Source organism: Pan troglodytes, chromosome 19 (genome assembly GCF_028858775.2).
Source record: "Pan troglodytes isolate AG18354 chromosome 19, NHGRI_mPanTro3-v2.0_pri, whole genome shotgun sequence".
In the NCBI taxonomy this organism is placed as follows: Eukaryota; Metazoa; Chordata; class Mammalia; order Primates; family Hominidae; genus Pan; species Pan troglodytes.
In genome coordinates this window covers 17,166,883-17,182,643 of record NC_072417.2, presented here as the reverse complement: position 1 = coordinate 17,182,643, position 15,761 = coordinate 17,166,883, and positions in this window count along the sequence as shown.

Below are 15,761 nucleotides of genomic sequence, written 5' to 3'. Positions count from 1 at the left end.
AGGTGTACTCTCTTCTCTACCCCAGGAGCATCTTCCAGCAGCTTCCCTGACCTGCTTGTACAAATGCCCCCTTCCAGCTGCAGAGCCACAGGCCACCCATGGCCGGCAGTGGTGTCCCTGCATCCTGCTATCAAAGGCAGAGAAATATTAAAGTTCAATCTCAGAACACCCTGTTATCTGGTCAAGAAATTTTTAAACTACTTTTTATAGTAAAAAATTAATATGAACACAGTAAAAGAAATTCCAGTGGCACAAAAGGTATTGAGATGTTTGCCTCTCACTTCAGACCTTTAGTCCCCAAACCATCCTTGCCGAAAGGGAACCGCTGTCAACAGTTTCTTACACATTCTTCTAGAAATATTATATAATCTAGAAAGATTATGTAATAGATATCCATTAACTGTATTACATATGGGAGCATACTATACACATTTTCTGTGCTTGATTCTACCTCCCCCTCCACCAATTAAGAATTTATTTGGAGATCATTCTATTTCAGGACATACTAAGTTTGGCTAATTGTTTTTATTCAACAGTTAATGTTAGTTTTAAACTGAGGTGAGATTAGGCTGAGCGCGGTGGCTCACGCCTGTAATCCCAGCACTTTGGGAGGCCAAGGCGGGCAGATCACGAGGTCAGGAGATTGAGACCATCTTGGCCAACATGGTGAAACCCCGACTCTACTAAAATACAAAAAATTAGCCGGGCTTGGTGGCGGGGGCCTGTAGTCCCAGCTACTCTGGAGGCTGCGGCAGGAGAATGGCTTGAACCCGGGAGGCGGAGCTTGCAGTGAGCCAAGATGGCGCCACTGCACAGACTCCATTTCTCAATAAATAAATAGAGGTGAGATTAAATTTAGAAAACTGCACGGATCTTCAGTGTTCCATCCAATGATTTTGACAAATGCTTACATCTTAGAAACCACATCCAAATTCCACAAGCCTCCTGCCCAGAGTTCTCTCTGCCCTTTCAAGTAACACTTCCTGCGGCAACCACGTTCCAATTTCTGTCACCATGGATGAGTTGTGTCCGTTGAACTTCATAGAAATGGAATCATACAGGAGTACGCTTGGGTCTGATTTATTTTGTTTAATGAAATACTTCTGAAATTCATTCCTGTTGTTGTATATCTGTTCATTTCACTGTTGCTAAATAGTGTTCCTTTGTACGAATATGCCACAGTTTGTGTCGTCTCCCATTGGACACGTGGGCTGTTCCAATTTGGGGCTATTATAAATAAAGCCATTATAATACAAGTTTCTTTTGTGAGCATATGTTTTCACTTCTCCTGAGGCATACCTAAGAGTGAGCCCCAGTCTTTTTAAAAGCTGCAAGGTTTTCTTTTTTGAGATGGAGTCTCGCTCTGTCACCCAGGCTGGAGTGCAGTGGCGCGATCTCGGCTCACTGCAAGCTCTGCCTCCCGGGTTCACGCCATTCTCCTGCCTCAGCCTCCCAAGTAGCTGGGACTACAGGCGCCCGCCACCACGCACAGCTAATTTTTTTGTATTTTTTAGTAGAGACGGGGTTTCACCGTGTTAGCCAGGATGGTCTCGATCTCTTGACCTCGTGATCCTCCCACCTCGGCCTCCCAAAATGCTGGGATTACAGGTGTGAAAAGCTGCAAGGTTTTCTATTGTAAGTATGCGTCACAGAATAATCAAATTCCCTATTGATGGGCGTTGGGTTGTTTCCAGTGGATTGCTAATGCTGTAATAAGCATATCTGTACATACATCTTTGTGCACCTATGTAAGAATAGTTTCTGGCCAGATGCGGTGCCTCACGCTCTGTCGCCCAGGCTAGAGTGCAGTGGTGCAATCTCGGCTCACTGCAACCTCCACCTCCCTGGTTTAAGCGAGGTTTACATGCTGGGTTTAAGTGCTGGGATTACAGGCATGAGCCACTGCGCCCAGCCCCAAGAGTTCTTTTTTTTATTAATTTGTAAGAATTCTTTATGTATTTAAGAAATTAGTCATTCAGCTGTCATAGGGATTTTTATAATATATGTGAAGATCTGCTGAGGCTACTTTGTTTATTCTTCTTTTTCATTATTTTTGCCTCGCTATTTTCACATATTTTTCCATAAGAATTTCTAAGTCAGCTTCTTCAGTTCCAAAAAAAAAAAAAAAAAAAAAAAATGGGTTGGCATTTATCTCCCTGGCTATCTCTCCTATTCCTCTTCCCCTCACTCACTCCAGGATTTCCTGACTTCAGCAATATTGACATTTTGGACCGAATACTCCTCTGTTGTAAGAGGCTGTTGTGTGCACTGTGGGATACCGAGCAGAATCTTAGCTTCTATTAATATTTAGTAGAGGCCAATAGCAACCCTCTCCCCTTCCAGGTGTGACAATGAAAAATGTCTGTAGACATTGCCAAATGTCCCCTGGAAGGCAAAATTGCCTGTAGTTGAGAGTCACTGACTCACTCTGACCTAGAACCCTGGCCCCTGCTGTCTGGAGCATGCGGGGTCTCCTCCTGCTCCCTCGCTGCTCCAATCTTTGCTCAGTGGTCCCTTCTCAGCCTAGTTCAGATGACAACTCCCTCATCTGCTCCACACTCTCTCTCTACAGCCTCCTTGACTTTTCTCTATTGTACTTTTCATCTTCTGACATACTATGCAATTTACTTTTTATTTGGTCTGTCTCTCCCACCTCTGTAAGAATGTAAGCCCTATGAGGACAGGGATTTTTGTCTGTTTTGTTCACTCCTGTTGCCAACCCCAGAGGGTCAGGCTCTGGGAAGGGGCTCCTTGGAACAGCTCTAGGCTCTTTCCTTTAAGAAGAGGGCTGATGCTCATCTTTGAGTTCTCCCGTGGGGGCTGGTGACACACAGGCTGAGGTGACCTTACCTTACCTGGCCAGCTCCCCAGCCTAACAGGAAGGGCCATACCGATGGCCCCTCACCCTGTGATGTTTTCCCTACATGGTCCAGTGGAGGAGGATGTTGGAGGAGAGACTGTTCCTTGGCAGGCTCTGAGAGGACAGAGGGGGAAAAGGCTCTCCTTCCCTTCCTCTGTTTCCTGACTCTTCCACATGGGCCAACCCCGTCCACAGTGCAGGAGTGTCTGGGAGACCGGGAGGCACAGCTGAGCTCCGGGCTCTTCTCGCTGGGTGTAGTTCCTTGCCTGTGAAATGGGCACAATGACCCTTCTGAGCTTCTGGGGGCTCATGTCAGCCATTGCGTCTCCTCCCCAGGCTGTCCTTTTCTGCAGTGCTTCTGAGGATGCCCACCAGGTCCAGACGAGTCCCAGGTCCACCCCAAGGCACCCTGCAGATGGGGCTGTAGCTGTGACCTGGTGCCACCCAGGGAAGGAGTAAGACTTTTAGAAGCACCAAGCACCAAAATGATCATGTGGCCCCCTCCCTCTTCTTGCATAAGTCAACAGAAAACAAGACTATGCTTGTGAGGAGACCAGCGCCATTGACTGTGGAGAAAATGCTATGTAGGGTCCTGCCTGCCCCTCTCCCTGCACTGTCTCGGGGACCCCCTCCATGCGGCCCCATGGGAGAATACCGGGTGGGGTGTAGAAAACAGCTCTGCTCAGAGCCCAGAGACCTTGGGGACAGGGCAGGTCTGAGGCTTGGTGGGCTGGCCCTGCAGGGAGGCTGGGAGCAGGCTCCCGCCCGCTGCTGGGTTGCGGCAGTGTCCTGCGGTTCGCCACTTCACATTTATAGCTACAGCACCTCTCAGCTTACTGTCCCTGCGGTGGGAGGCCTGGCTCTCTGGAAACCACAGCTGTGGTTTGCTGGGTGCCTGCCTGAGTGCTGAGCTGTGAGGGAGGCTCAGAATTTTACCAGGATGGTGAGGCCCAGCCCGCAGCTTCAGGCTTGCCCTGGTCTCTTCCTGGAACCTGACTGAAGCTGGAAGGAGCTGCCAGCATATTGAGGGGCCCCTGGCACCCCTGCTCTAATCTGGTGTTCCAGCAGGAGCAGAACCTTGCCAGAGAGCGGGATGCTCCTCAGGCCATAGTGGGACTCCTGAAGGCAAGGGAATGGACGGAGGAGGTGAGGGAGTCCTGAGGCTGGAGAAAGAGCAGGAGCCAGGTGACAAAGTCCTCTTGGCCCCTGTGGTGCCATAGCCAGTGCTGTTTTCAGAGCCACCAGCTCCTCCCCTGCTGCCAAGAGCCCGGGTGGGCCTATCTGGCCGCTTACAGAACCAGGGCTGGGCTACCTGGAGCTTGAGGTTTAATGTGTGCACGGGAAGCCTCCAGATGATTTCTAAGCTGCCAAAGCTGCTGCTCTCAAAGTCGAATTTCTTTCCCTGCTGGGTTCCACAAACAGTTCCTCTGCTGGAGTGGCTGGTCCTGTGCCATCCCTGCCCCACAGTGTGACGTGGTGGGCCCTCTCTGCAGGTGATGCCCCCCCTTTGGCTGCTGAGGACTCTGAGGCTTGCAGGGGTTTGTCTAAATGGAGGAGCAGGACCAGGACTGGAACCCTGATTCCAAAGCCTCTGCTCTTTGCATTGCGCCACGGGACACCCGTGCATGATCTGAGCTAAGGAGTGGGACCCTGCTGGCTTGACAGAGGCCTGGGAGAAGCAGGGCTTAGCTCCTTCTGTGCACCAGCCATCCATCTTCTGTGCTTTGGATCAGGTAAGGGACAGATCCTGCGACAGACTGACTCCCTGCCTGCCCCCTCTCCTCTCACAGAGCCCTGGCTCTGGCCTCCTTCTCACTAACTCCAGCATCAGGGAGGGAGGGAAGGGGCCAGTCTGAGACAGGCCCCTGTGATGTCTGGAAGCTCAAACCCTGCAATCGAGGGAAACCCCAGAGAGCAAACAGGGGAGGGGAGGTGGGGCAGGTAGGGCTGTGATTACTGGGTGGGGTGTAGAAGGAACTGGTGTAAGGACAGGACCCACCTTGGGGAGGTGAGATGGGAGGGCTGTTACCTAAAAACAGGCCTGATTTTCATATAAATAGAACACCCATTCACTGTGTTTCTTTTTTTAAAGTTAGGATTTCAGTGTTTTCTTCCTTAGCAAACATCCCTGGCATGCCAGCCTGGGGTGGTTTCAGCCCAATAACACGGGCACGTGGCTGGTTCAGGTCATGATGCCCTTAATCCGGGGCTGAAGCAGTGTGCAGTATGTGTGTGCGTGTGTGTGTGTGTGTGTTTGCAACTGCAAAGAGCAATTCAGTTCTACGTTTACTGACCCTTGGTTGACGCTTCTTCTGTGCTGAGAGATGGGGTCACAGAGAAGAATCAGGCTCTGTCCCTGTCCTTGAGGATACAGCCTAGTAAATGGGGTTAGCTTGGTCTGTGTGAATCAGCAAAGTCTTCATCAGATCTATTCTAGGCAGAGTTTTAAAGACAAATGGGAGTTTTCTAGATTCTTCTTTTTTTCTTGCACAAACAGTTACTGAGCACCTACTACATGCTATGCATAAAACTAGCAACAAAGGGACAGGACACAGGTCCTCCCTTGAGAAGTCTAGCAGGAGACAGTGATAAGAATAGTGACAGTACAATGTCTTGAGGGTTAAAACAGAAGCATGTGTAAGCTGCACCATTGGCTGGAAGAGGGAACCATCGACGTGGGGACATGAGAACAAGGGCCTGTGCAGGGAGTGGGCTTGTCCTCTGGTGTGGCTGAGGCAAGGAAGCAGTGCAGTGTGCACCAGGAGAAGACGGGGGCTGGGAGACAGGCACTGGGCCTGAGCTTCCTTAGGCCTAAGGGCTCAGCAAGTTGCCCAAGGACATGGGACCACCAAGGCGTTGCTGAGGCACAGCCAGGAGCAGGCCTGGCGGTCTCAGGCCAGTTGCCTGTGGATGCACTGTGTGGTCCAGGGATGTTAGGACAACTCAGTCCCAGCTCTGACCTCCTCACTTATGACCTGAGTGGCCTCGGTCACGCCACCTCTCTGAGCTCCATCTGTTCATGTCTCAACTGGAAATTGTGATAACACTAACACACCCCCTTGGCAGAGTGACGGGAGGAGTAAATGAGATGGTGCATGAAGGGCCTGGATAGAGCAGGTCCTGCAGCGCCTGGATGAAAGGATGCTGTTCTGCCTCCCCCGCAAGGCTATGGGGAGGTGGGACTGGGCCTGGGAGGGCCATGTGGAGAAAGGGCAGTTGGCCCTCCTGACTCCTGCTGGTAACCCAAGTCCACGAGCAGGGAGCCAGTCCCACTCTGGCTCTGTCTAGGGTGCCATTGTGGGGCCGAGGGGTGGTGCTCACACTGGAAGAAAACCTTAGTTGGCCTAGGCCTGGTTAGCCAGGCTGTCCATGGAAGCCTGGCCCCTTCACACTCCTTGGATGTTTTTCTTCTTCTTCTTCTTCTCTGAATTTAGGCCCCTTTGGGCAATAGCAGCCTGTCTGTGACAAGTGTGCCGGACAACCAGGGCTTGGCCCATCTGACCCTGGGACCCTGGTCAGGGCCAGGGGAGAGCAGCATTTGGGAATCTTTGAGGGTGCAGATGCTCTGGGATAGACCTGCCCAAGGTCTGGTCCAACGACGGTGCTCACCTCTGCTTCCAGGCCCCTGGCTCAGCCCCGAGGCCCAGGGCTCAGGTCGGGCAAAGCGGTAGCATCTCAACTGCTCCCACGCCATCCGTGGTCTTCCCGAAACCCTGGTGCTGACTTGGCCTTCATGGAGGCTGCCCTGGGAGGGGCTCCAACAAGACGGGCCTTGAGAAAGGCCCGTTACCTGCCAGTGCTCGGCCTCCAAAATAGAATTTGAAGGGAGCAAAGCCTTTAATTCCATGTGTCCCAACAGCAGGTCGGTGTGGGGATAACTATGATCTGACTGGTCTTGAGCTATAATTACGGCGTCAGAATGAAAAATTACAGGCATTGTGTGGGCTTGTTTTAAATATAACGTAATCCATACCGTCCTCTCTCTTATTTGCTAGATTTGAGGTGGAGGCTTTGGCAGTTGGCGCAGGTTTTGCCTGACGTGTAGCAGATAAAAATGGCCTTTGCTCAGTGAAGAGGGCATGGTGGGAGGCCTCTGAGACCCTCAGCATTCCCAACTGCCCACTTCCCACAACCACAGGCACGTGTGCTTCCGTGCGAGCCCTGTTTGTCAATCGCATTATCTGTATGTTGCGTTTCCCAGCTGGCCTCCCTATTTCCCGTCTCCCTCAAGCCAGTCCACCAGAAACATCTCTGTAAAACCCAGCTTTGATGCTTAAGGACCCATCGAGGGCCTCTCTCTGTCTATAGGGTAAATCCAAACTCCAAGTTTCTTTATGACTTGGTTCCAATCCACATTCCAGCATCACAGCTGGGAACAGGAGCTGTGGCATGGAGGTGACATGAAGTACAAGGGCCCTGGGGCCCAACGGCACAGGCTCCAACTTGCGCTCCCACTCTTAGTAACTGAATGTGAGTCCAGGCAGGTTCTTTTTTTTTCTTTTTGAGACAGAGTTTCGCTCTTCTTGCCCAGGCTGGAGTGCAGTGGCGCGATCTCGGCTCACCGCAACTTCCACCTCCTGGGTTCAAGCAATTCTCCTGCAATTCTCCTGCCTCAGCCTCCTGAGTAGCTAGAATTACAGGTGCACACCACCATGCCTGGCTAATTTTTCTATTTTTAGTACAGACGGGGTTTCGCCATGTTGGCCAGGCTGGTCTCGAACTCCTGACCTCAGGTGATCCACCTGCCTCGGCCTCCCAAAGTGCTGGGATTACAGGCGTGAGCCACCGTGCCCGGCCAGGCAAGTTCCTTAACCTTAATCTGCGTGCTTTAGCTCCTCCACCTCTTGCTATTTCTATGGGGTTGCTGTGAAGACAGAATGAAATAACACACTCCTAGAACCACCCTCGTCATGTCCCTTTTCCTCTCCAAGCCTTAGCTGACCGATCACTGAAAGGAGGCAACAGAAATACTGTCTTTCGAGTTAGTCGATGTTTCTTTGAATGATATTTCTTGGTGTAGTTGATGGTGTGTGGCGAGATGGGCTTGTGTTAGTTCAACCTTTCTCAAAAGTAAAATAAAAATACACATGCGAAATCTTAAAACATACCTATACCCTATGAGTAGGAATCTAAGCTAAGGGAAAAATCAAATTGTGGACAAAAAATTATGCATAAAGATGCTTACTTTAGTATTTTTTGTTTTGTTTTTGAGACGGAGTCTCACTCTGTCTCCCAGGCTGGAGTGCAGTGGGGCGATCTTGGCTCATTGCAACCTCTGCCTCCTGGGCTCAAGTGATCCTCCCACCTCAGCCTCCCCTACTCCAGTCCCCAAGTAGCTGGGACTACAGGCGTGAGCCACCACACCCAGTATTTTTTTTTTTTGAGATGGAGTCTCACTCTGTCCCCCAGGCTGTGGTGTGCAGTGGCGTGATCTCAGCCCACTGCAACCCCTCCACCCCTCCCAGTTCAAGCAATTCTCCTGCCTCAGCCTCCTGAGTTGCTGGGATTACAGGCACCTCCACCATGCCCAGCTAATTTTTGTATTTTTAGTAGAGACGGGGTTTCACCATGTTGGCCAGGCTGATCTGAAACTCCTGACCTCAAGTGATCTGCCCACCTTGGCCTCCCAAAATGCTGGGATTACAGGCGTAAGCCATGACGCCTGTCCCAAGATGTTTACTTTGGTATATTTTTATATCCTTGAAAAACTGAAAACATACATGCCTGACATTTAGGTAATATTAGTTAAGGTGTGTCAGCTCAAAAGACTATTATGCAGTCATTAACAGTGTTTTTAAAGAATATTTCGTTATATTGAAAATGCATATAATCTGAGGTAAATAAATCACGTATAATGTATGATCTTAGTGATAATAAAAATATATGAGCACAGAAAAGGTTGATATTGAAATAGAATAGCAGTTATCTTTGATGAACTGATAGAAGGATTAATATTTTCTCCTTTATAGTTTTCTGTATTTTCCAAATATCCTAGAAACAGACATTCATTACTTGTATAATTTTTTAAAAGCTTAACTTTTAACATTTTAATTTTTTAAAATGTTAAATAAAATGAGAGGGTAGGGCTGGGCGTGGTGGCTCACGCCTGTAATCCCAGCACTTTGGGAGGCTGAGGCAGGTGGATCACGAGGTCAGGAGTTCGAGATCAGCCTGGCCAATATGGTGAAACCCCCTCTCTGTTAAAACATACAAAAATTAGCCGGGCATGGTGGTGCACGCCTGTAGTCCCAGCTACTCGGGCAGCTGAGGCAGGAGAATCGCTGGAACCTGGGAGGTGGAGGTTGCAGTGAGCCGAGATCACGCCACTGCACTCCAGCCTGGGCGACACAGAGAGACTCTGTCTCAAAAAAAAAAAAAAAAAAAAAAAAAAAAAAGAGAGAGAGAACTTGATGTCAGATTTCCCTTCTAGCTGGTATCAATCTACGATTCTAATGGGCTGGGACCACCCAAAGGGCCTGAGAGATGACCGTAGAGAGCCCTCAAGACCTGCCTCAAAGACAAGCAGCAACAGGGCAGGTCCAGAGCCCGGAGTCAGCAACTCACTGACCATGAGGATTCACCAGTACATCTACACAGACTTCCCTTGAAGCCAGCTGCCTCTCTAAAGTCTTTCTGAAACTTTCCCAAGTGTTGAAGACTCTTCCATGCCATCGAAAGTGGGCAGTGTGACAGCCCCACTCTGACCCTGCTAAACCATGGGGCCTCGGTGGCCCCCCGTCCACCTGGTGCCAAGTGGGGTTTGGCCTGAGAGGTGAGCTCTTTCTGCCACTTCAGGTAAGGGGCTCATTGGAGAAGGTAGGCAGGCGGCGCCATTGTCACCTCTGTGGACCTCTCTACTGTCCACACATCTGGACTTTGGGGACACCACTTTCTGGCTCTTTCAGACCACACACCCCCAACGGCCAGGACACACAACACTGTCTGGTGAGTTGTCCTGAGGGTGGGGCATCTGGAACACTTCCTAAGAGGGAGTCACTGAGGGACAGCCTGCTCACTCCCAGCTACTTCTGGGATCTCAGAATCACTGGATCCAATCGAGCAGGTCAGCCCAGGTGAGGCTACCTGGAGACATGAAAGGGGCCTTTGGTGAGGCCCTGGTGGAAGGAAGGGCACCATGTGAGTTCACGAAGGGAGCTCCCTGGGGAGGGAGCCCTTGGAGGCAGGAGCCTGGAGCCCCGTGCCCAGAACCCTGCGCCCCGCCTCTAGACTGCAGCTTGTCAGGGCTTGGCTGGGACCTCCATGAACCAGCTCCACACCTGGCCAGTTAGAAACTAGAGAAACTCAGAGGAATCAGAGGCTAAGACACTGAGACAGACAGGCTTAGAGGGACAGTAAGAACAACAGTCGGCGGGAGGCAGGCAGAGTTGTGGGGAGACACAGGCTGAGAAACAGACAGTGCCTGAGACAGGGCGGAGAGGCCCCCACTAGGCAGACTGTGCACATCAGCACCTCCAAACACGCTCACCCTCACCATCACCAGGGAACGCAAATTAAAGTCCCCCTGATGTGCCATTCATTTCACGCCTATGAAATTAGCAAACATTAAAAAAATTATAATGTCTCATGCTGTTGAAGCTGTGCTGAAACCAGCTTACACACACTGCCAGTGGCAGTGTAAATTAACACCACCTTTTTAGGGAAGAAATTGGGCAATACGCTTCCAGAGCTATGAAAATGTTCATACCTTTTAATGAGGTAATTCTGCTCCTGGGAATGTGTTGTAAGGAAGTCATTCAACAGAACCATGAACGATGTGTATCTAAAGACCATGAGGGCAGTGCTCTCCACTATATCCCGTGGGCTCCAGTAAGGCCGCCATGAATATTTTTTAAAATAGGGAATATTAAGACTATAGGCTGGGCACGGTGGCTTGAGCCTGTAATCCCAGCTACTCAGGAGGCTGAGGCAGGAGAATTGCTTGAACCCAGGAGGTGGAGATTGCAGTGAGCTGAGATTGCATCACTGCACTCCAGCCTGTGTGACAGAGAAAGACTCTGTCTCAAAAGAAAAAAGACTATATAGTGGAACATTTAAGGGTTCTTAGAATATGTGAAAATGAGCAGAAAATAAAACCATCTATGCATTAAAATTAATAATTCCATAAAACAGCTGCCTGAAAGCTCAGGGCAGCCCCACCCTTGCTGGTGGAGGGTGAACGGTTCTTGATTCCCGGCTGGCCATACAGACACTCGTCTTCCCACTGAGGGGCCTGCCCTGCCGCTCCCTGTCTGGAAGCCTAATCCGCAGACCTCAGACCGGTGGGGAGACAGGCTCAGCAAAGCCTGCCCACCTGGCCAGCTCATGGGAGTGGCCCTGGGGAGTCTGAATGGTGCTCACTGAGTCACATCCGCTGAGGTGTGTCTCTGATGTCACACCTACAGAGGCCAAACCAGAAAGGAAAAGAAAGGGATGGTGGGGTTGGGCCTTGGTTTAAGAAAGGGATGCAGTGATTCTGCAAGTTCTGCAGTGTCTTGCTTGTTGCAAGCACAGCGGTCTGTTTAAGCTGACGTCTGGACGCCCAGCTGGTGCATCACCAGCTGAAGACAATTTAGAATAGATTGAAGGCAAAGGAAGAAGGGATCCTGGGGTCACCCCTCCTGGACTGCTCTGACAGTAGGCACGATCTCATTCTAAACTTGATCATCCAGTTCTGCATGTTTCCCACCGCTATTACCCATCACAGAAGCTGGCACTGAACGGGAACTCAGTGAATTGTGGGTGGATGAAAAGGTGAGAATTTGACATATTCTAAGACCACGTAGTATAATGACCATGTAGTATGAATGAGCACGTGTCACCAGACAATTCCAGCTCTATCCAAAGCCTCTCTAGCTTTCCAAAGGTGCCCTTCATCATGTTCTGGGGATGCTATGCCCCTTGTGCCTGCCCTGCTAACTGCCAAGGGGATGCCCTTCCTTACAGAGGCCAAGAACATTCAGTGACCGTGCCCAGGTCCAGACAAGCCCAACCTTGTTCATTCGCTCCACGCATAGCTACAGAACACAAAGAGGCTTTGTGACAGGCCTGCCCTTGATGTGCTTTCCATCTCACGGGAGAGACAGGAGGAAACAACAAAGAATCATTCACGGAGTGACCACATGGATGCTGTAAAAACAGGCAGCAGCGGTGGGGAGTGAGAACACCCAGGAAGTGGGCTCAGAGTCAAGGACTAGGCAAGTCTCCTTGGGGAGGTGGAAATGGAGCAGGAATTTGAGGACAAACAGGAGTTTATCTGACAGAAGGAGCAACCGAGGTCAGGGGCACGTGTGAGTTTGCTTCAGCCTTCCCCAGCTTCTCATCAGTGAACCACAGGCAAGAAATTCATCCTGACCATTCCTTCATTCCTTCATTTGTTCCTTCCACCAACACTTACTGCATGCTGGCTCTATGCCAGACGCTGTTCTAGGTTTGGGGATATAGGAGTAAACAAGTCAAAGTCCTTGCCCTCCTGTGGGGAACATAGATCATAAACAATTAAGCAATGAATAAATAATCTCAAGTCCCATTTTAGTAGGTGCTATAGAGAAATAGAAAAGGTTGACCGGGCGTGGTGGCTCATACCTGTAATCCCAGCACTTTGGGAGGCCGAGGTGGGCGGATCATGAGGTCAGAAGTTCGAGACCAGTCTGGCCAATATGGTGAAACCCTGTCTCTACTAAAAATACAAAAAATTAGCCTGATATGGTGGTGTGCACCTGTAATCCCAGCTACTCAGGAGGCTGAGGCAGGAGAATCGCGTGAACCCGAGAGGCGGAGGTTGCAGCAAGTGAGATCACGCCATTGCACTCCAGCCCAAGCAACCGTGTGATACTCCATCTCAAAACAACAACAACAAGAAAAATGAAACTAATTAATCCAGAACAAGATTCCCAGCCTGTGAGAGGTTGGTGCTCAGGACGGAGGCCTGGGCGAGAGAGACATCCGCAGTCAGGCAGCGGTTGCCATATGAGCGCCGGGGCAGTGTGCAAAGTGAGAAGCTACGGCGGAGGAAAGAAATCTGGGGACCACTGACATTTGCCGGGTGTGGGGGAGGGGGAGAGAGGTTCAGGCTTATGGAGAACAACAGACGAAAAAGTTTTGATGAGGAGGGAATTGTCCCCAGAGCCAAATGCTACGGAAAGGTCAGAGAAATTGGGGGTCGAGAAGAAGCCATTGGATTGGGAAGGGGAAACAGCACGAAGTTACATTGGGAAGGACAGATTTGGTGAGGTTGCAGTGCAAGGGCAGGGAAAAACGATCAGGACGGGGACGTGTGAGCAGCGAGGGTAGAGAGCTCTTTGAAGAGCCTGGGAAATAAAATGAATAATGGCTTAGGGTGTGCAGGGGTGGGCAAGAGGCAGAGAAATGGGAGTCCAGTTAGGGCAGGGGGAGATGAGACATTTTTGTTGACCTAGGCAAGGGACCAGGAGAGGGAAAAGCTAAAGACTTCAAGGAGGAAGATGTAACCCAGGGACTTCCCACTGCTTCCTTCCCACCCCCTCAAACTCGAGCTACCTGGGACCCCCCAGGCTTCCTGTCTGATGCCAAGCTAAATGCCCTCTGTGGCACCTGCCCCCACAGTGGTTGCCCAGCGTTTGTCTGCTCTTGCTTTAGAAGACAGAGTGCTCACCGCCACAGGGCTGGCTCAACTGTGAGAAATGGTTTCCCTGGAGATCTGACACAGACGTGGCACAGTGTTGGGGTTTCAATGGGGCTTCCTATGTTTGTCTGTAGAATAAAGTTTTTTTTTTTTTTTTTTTTTTTAAGACGAAGTCTCACTCTGTTGCCCAGGCTGGAGTGCAGTGGTGCGATCTCGGCTCACTGCAACCTCCGTCCCCTGGGTTCAAGCGATTCTCCTGCCTCAGCCTCCCGAGCAGCTGGGATTACAGGCAGCTGCCACTGTACCCGGCTAATTTTTGTATTTTTAGTAGACACGGGGTTTCACCATCTTGTCCAGGCTGGTCTTGAACTCCTGACCTCGTGATTCACCCATCTTGGCCTCCCAAATTGCTGGGATTACAGGCGTGAGCCACCACGACCGACCAGATTTTATAATACATTTTTAAAAGTCTTTTTTTTTTCTGAGCCCAAATCCTCCTAGCTTTTCCCCGTTTGATTCTAGTTCTGCTCTTGAGGATGCCTCTGACAAAGACAGCCCTTCAGATAGCAGAATGAAGTGGTGTCTACCCATTCTTCCTGTCTTAGGCTTGAATATCCCCTGCTCTTCTGATGGCCTCCAGGGTTTCTCCTAACCACATCACACCCTCAGTATCCTTAGGAGTAGATACAGTAGGTAGAAGACTAGGCATTTATTCCTCTTGTACCAACAGCAGCTGGTGGTTAAGAGCATAAGCTCCGGAGCCAGCTAGCCTGGGTTTGGATCCTGGTTCTGCTTCTTCCTAGCCAGGAAAGCTGGGTAAGTCACCTAACCTTCTCAATCCCCAGTGTCCTGACCTACCTCATCTAGGTGTGAGGAGTGCATGAGTTAGTACATGTAGAGTGCTGCAAACAGTGCCTGGGGGAGACTGAGAGCTCAGTGTGTGTTCTCTGCTCTACGATATTAAAGTGCCAGGCCAGGTGCGGTGACTCACATCTGTAATCCCTTTGCACTTTGGGAGGCTGAGGCAGGAGAATCACCTGAGGTCAGGAGTTGGAGACAACATGGCGAAACCCTGTCTCTACTAAAAATACAAAAATTAGCCAGGCGTGGTGGCTCGCACCTGTAGTCCCAGCTACTCGAGGAGGCTGAGGCAGGAGAATCGCTTGAATCTGGGAGGTGGAAGTTTCAGTGAGCTGAGGTCGCACCATTGCACTCCAGCCTGGGCGACAGAACAAAGATGGTTTTACAGGACCTTGGTTTAAAAGTAACTAGACACCTGGAAGTACTCCCAGGGAGGTGAAAAATATCCAAAGACAAGGATCCAGCCTGTGGATGGAGACTGGAAAGTGGCTGCAGTTATATCACACAGAGAGTGCTGCGATGCCTAGGAGGACCAGGTACGTGTGCTCTGTCTCTTTCAGAAGCTTCAGGCCTGGCTTCAGGCTTCTGTCCTGCTTGGCATTCGCCTGTGGTTTCCAACTCCTCCGAAGTCCAGCCTTTGCTGCTGTGCGGGGATTGTCTGCCCTCTACTGGCCATCGTCTGTCATGGCACACGCTTAACAGATGGCCAGGAACTCAAGAGGGGGCGCTAGTTGGGAGAAACCTTAGAGACGCACTTTTCTCCAACTCTTTTGACCATGACTCCCAGAAATATATTTTACACTGTGATTCCAAACAAAAAAGTTTCACGAAATAATGTTTACCAGCCAGGCACCGTGGCTCACGCCTGTAATCCCAACACTTTGGGGCCAGGGGCGGTGGCTTATGCCTGTAATCCCAGCACTTTGGGAGGCAGAGGCAGGCGGATCACCCAAGGTCAGGAGTTTGAGACCAGCCTGGCCAACACTGTGAAAACCCGTTTCTACTAAAAATACCAAAACAAAAAGAAAAATTAGCTGGGTGTAATGGTGCATGCCTGTAATCCCAGCTACTCAGGAGGCTGAGGCAAGAGAATCTCTTGAACCCAGGAGGAGGAGGTTGCAGTGAGCCGAGATGGTGCCATTGCACTCCAGCCTGGGTGACAAAGCAAGACTCCATCTCAAAAAAAATAAAGTTAAAAGAAAGAAATGTATTGTCTCAGGCCACTCCGGGCCAAATACTGTGCTGAATCTATCAGTCTTAGGACTTTTAGAGAGAAGGCTCCACACTATCATCTCCTTGGAGCCTGGATATCAGTGTATAGACACCCTGACAGAGCCATTTTGAGACCTTCCTAGATCATACACATTCTTATTTTTGGAGATCCTGATCCATATCATATGATACATACTAAAATTTATGCACATTGGGACTTACTGTTTT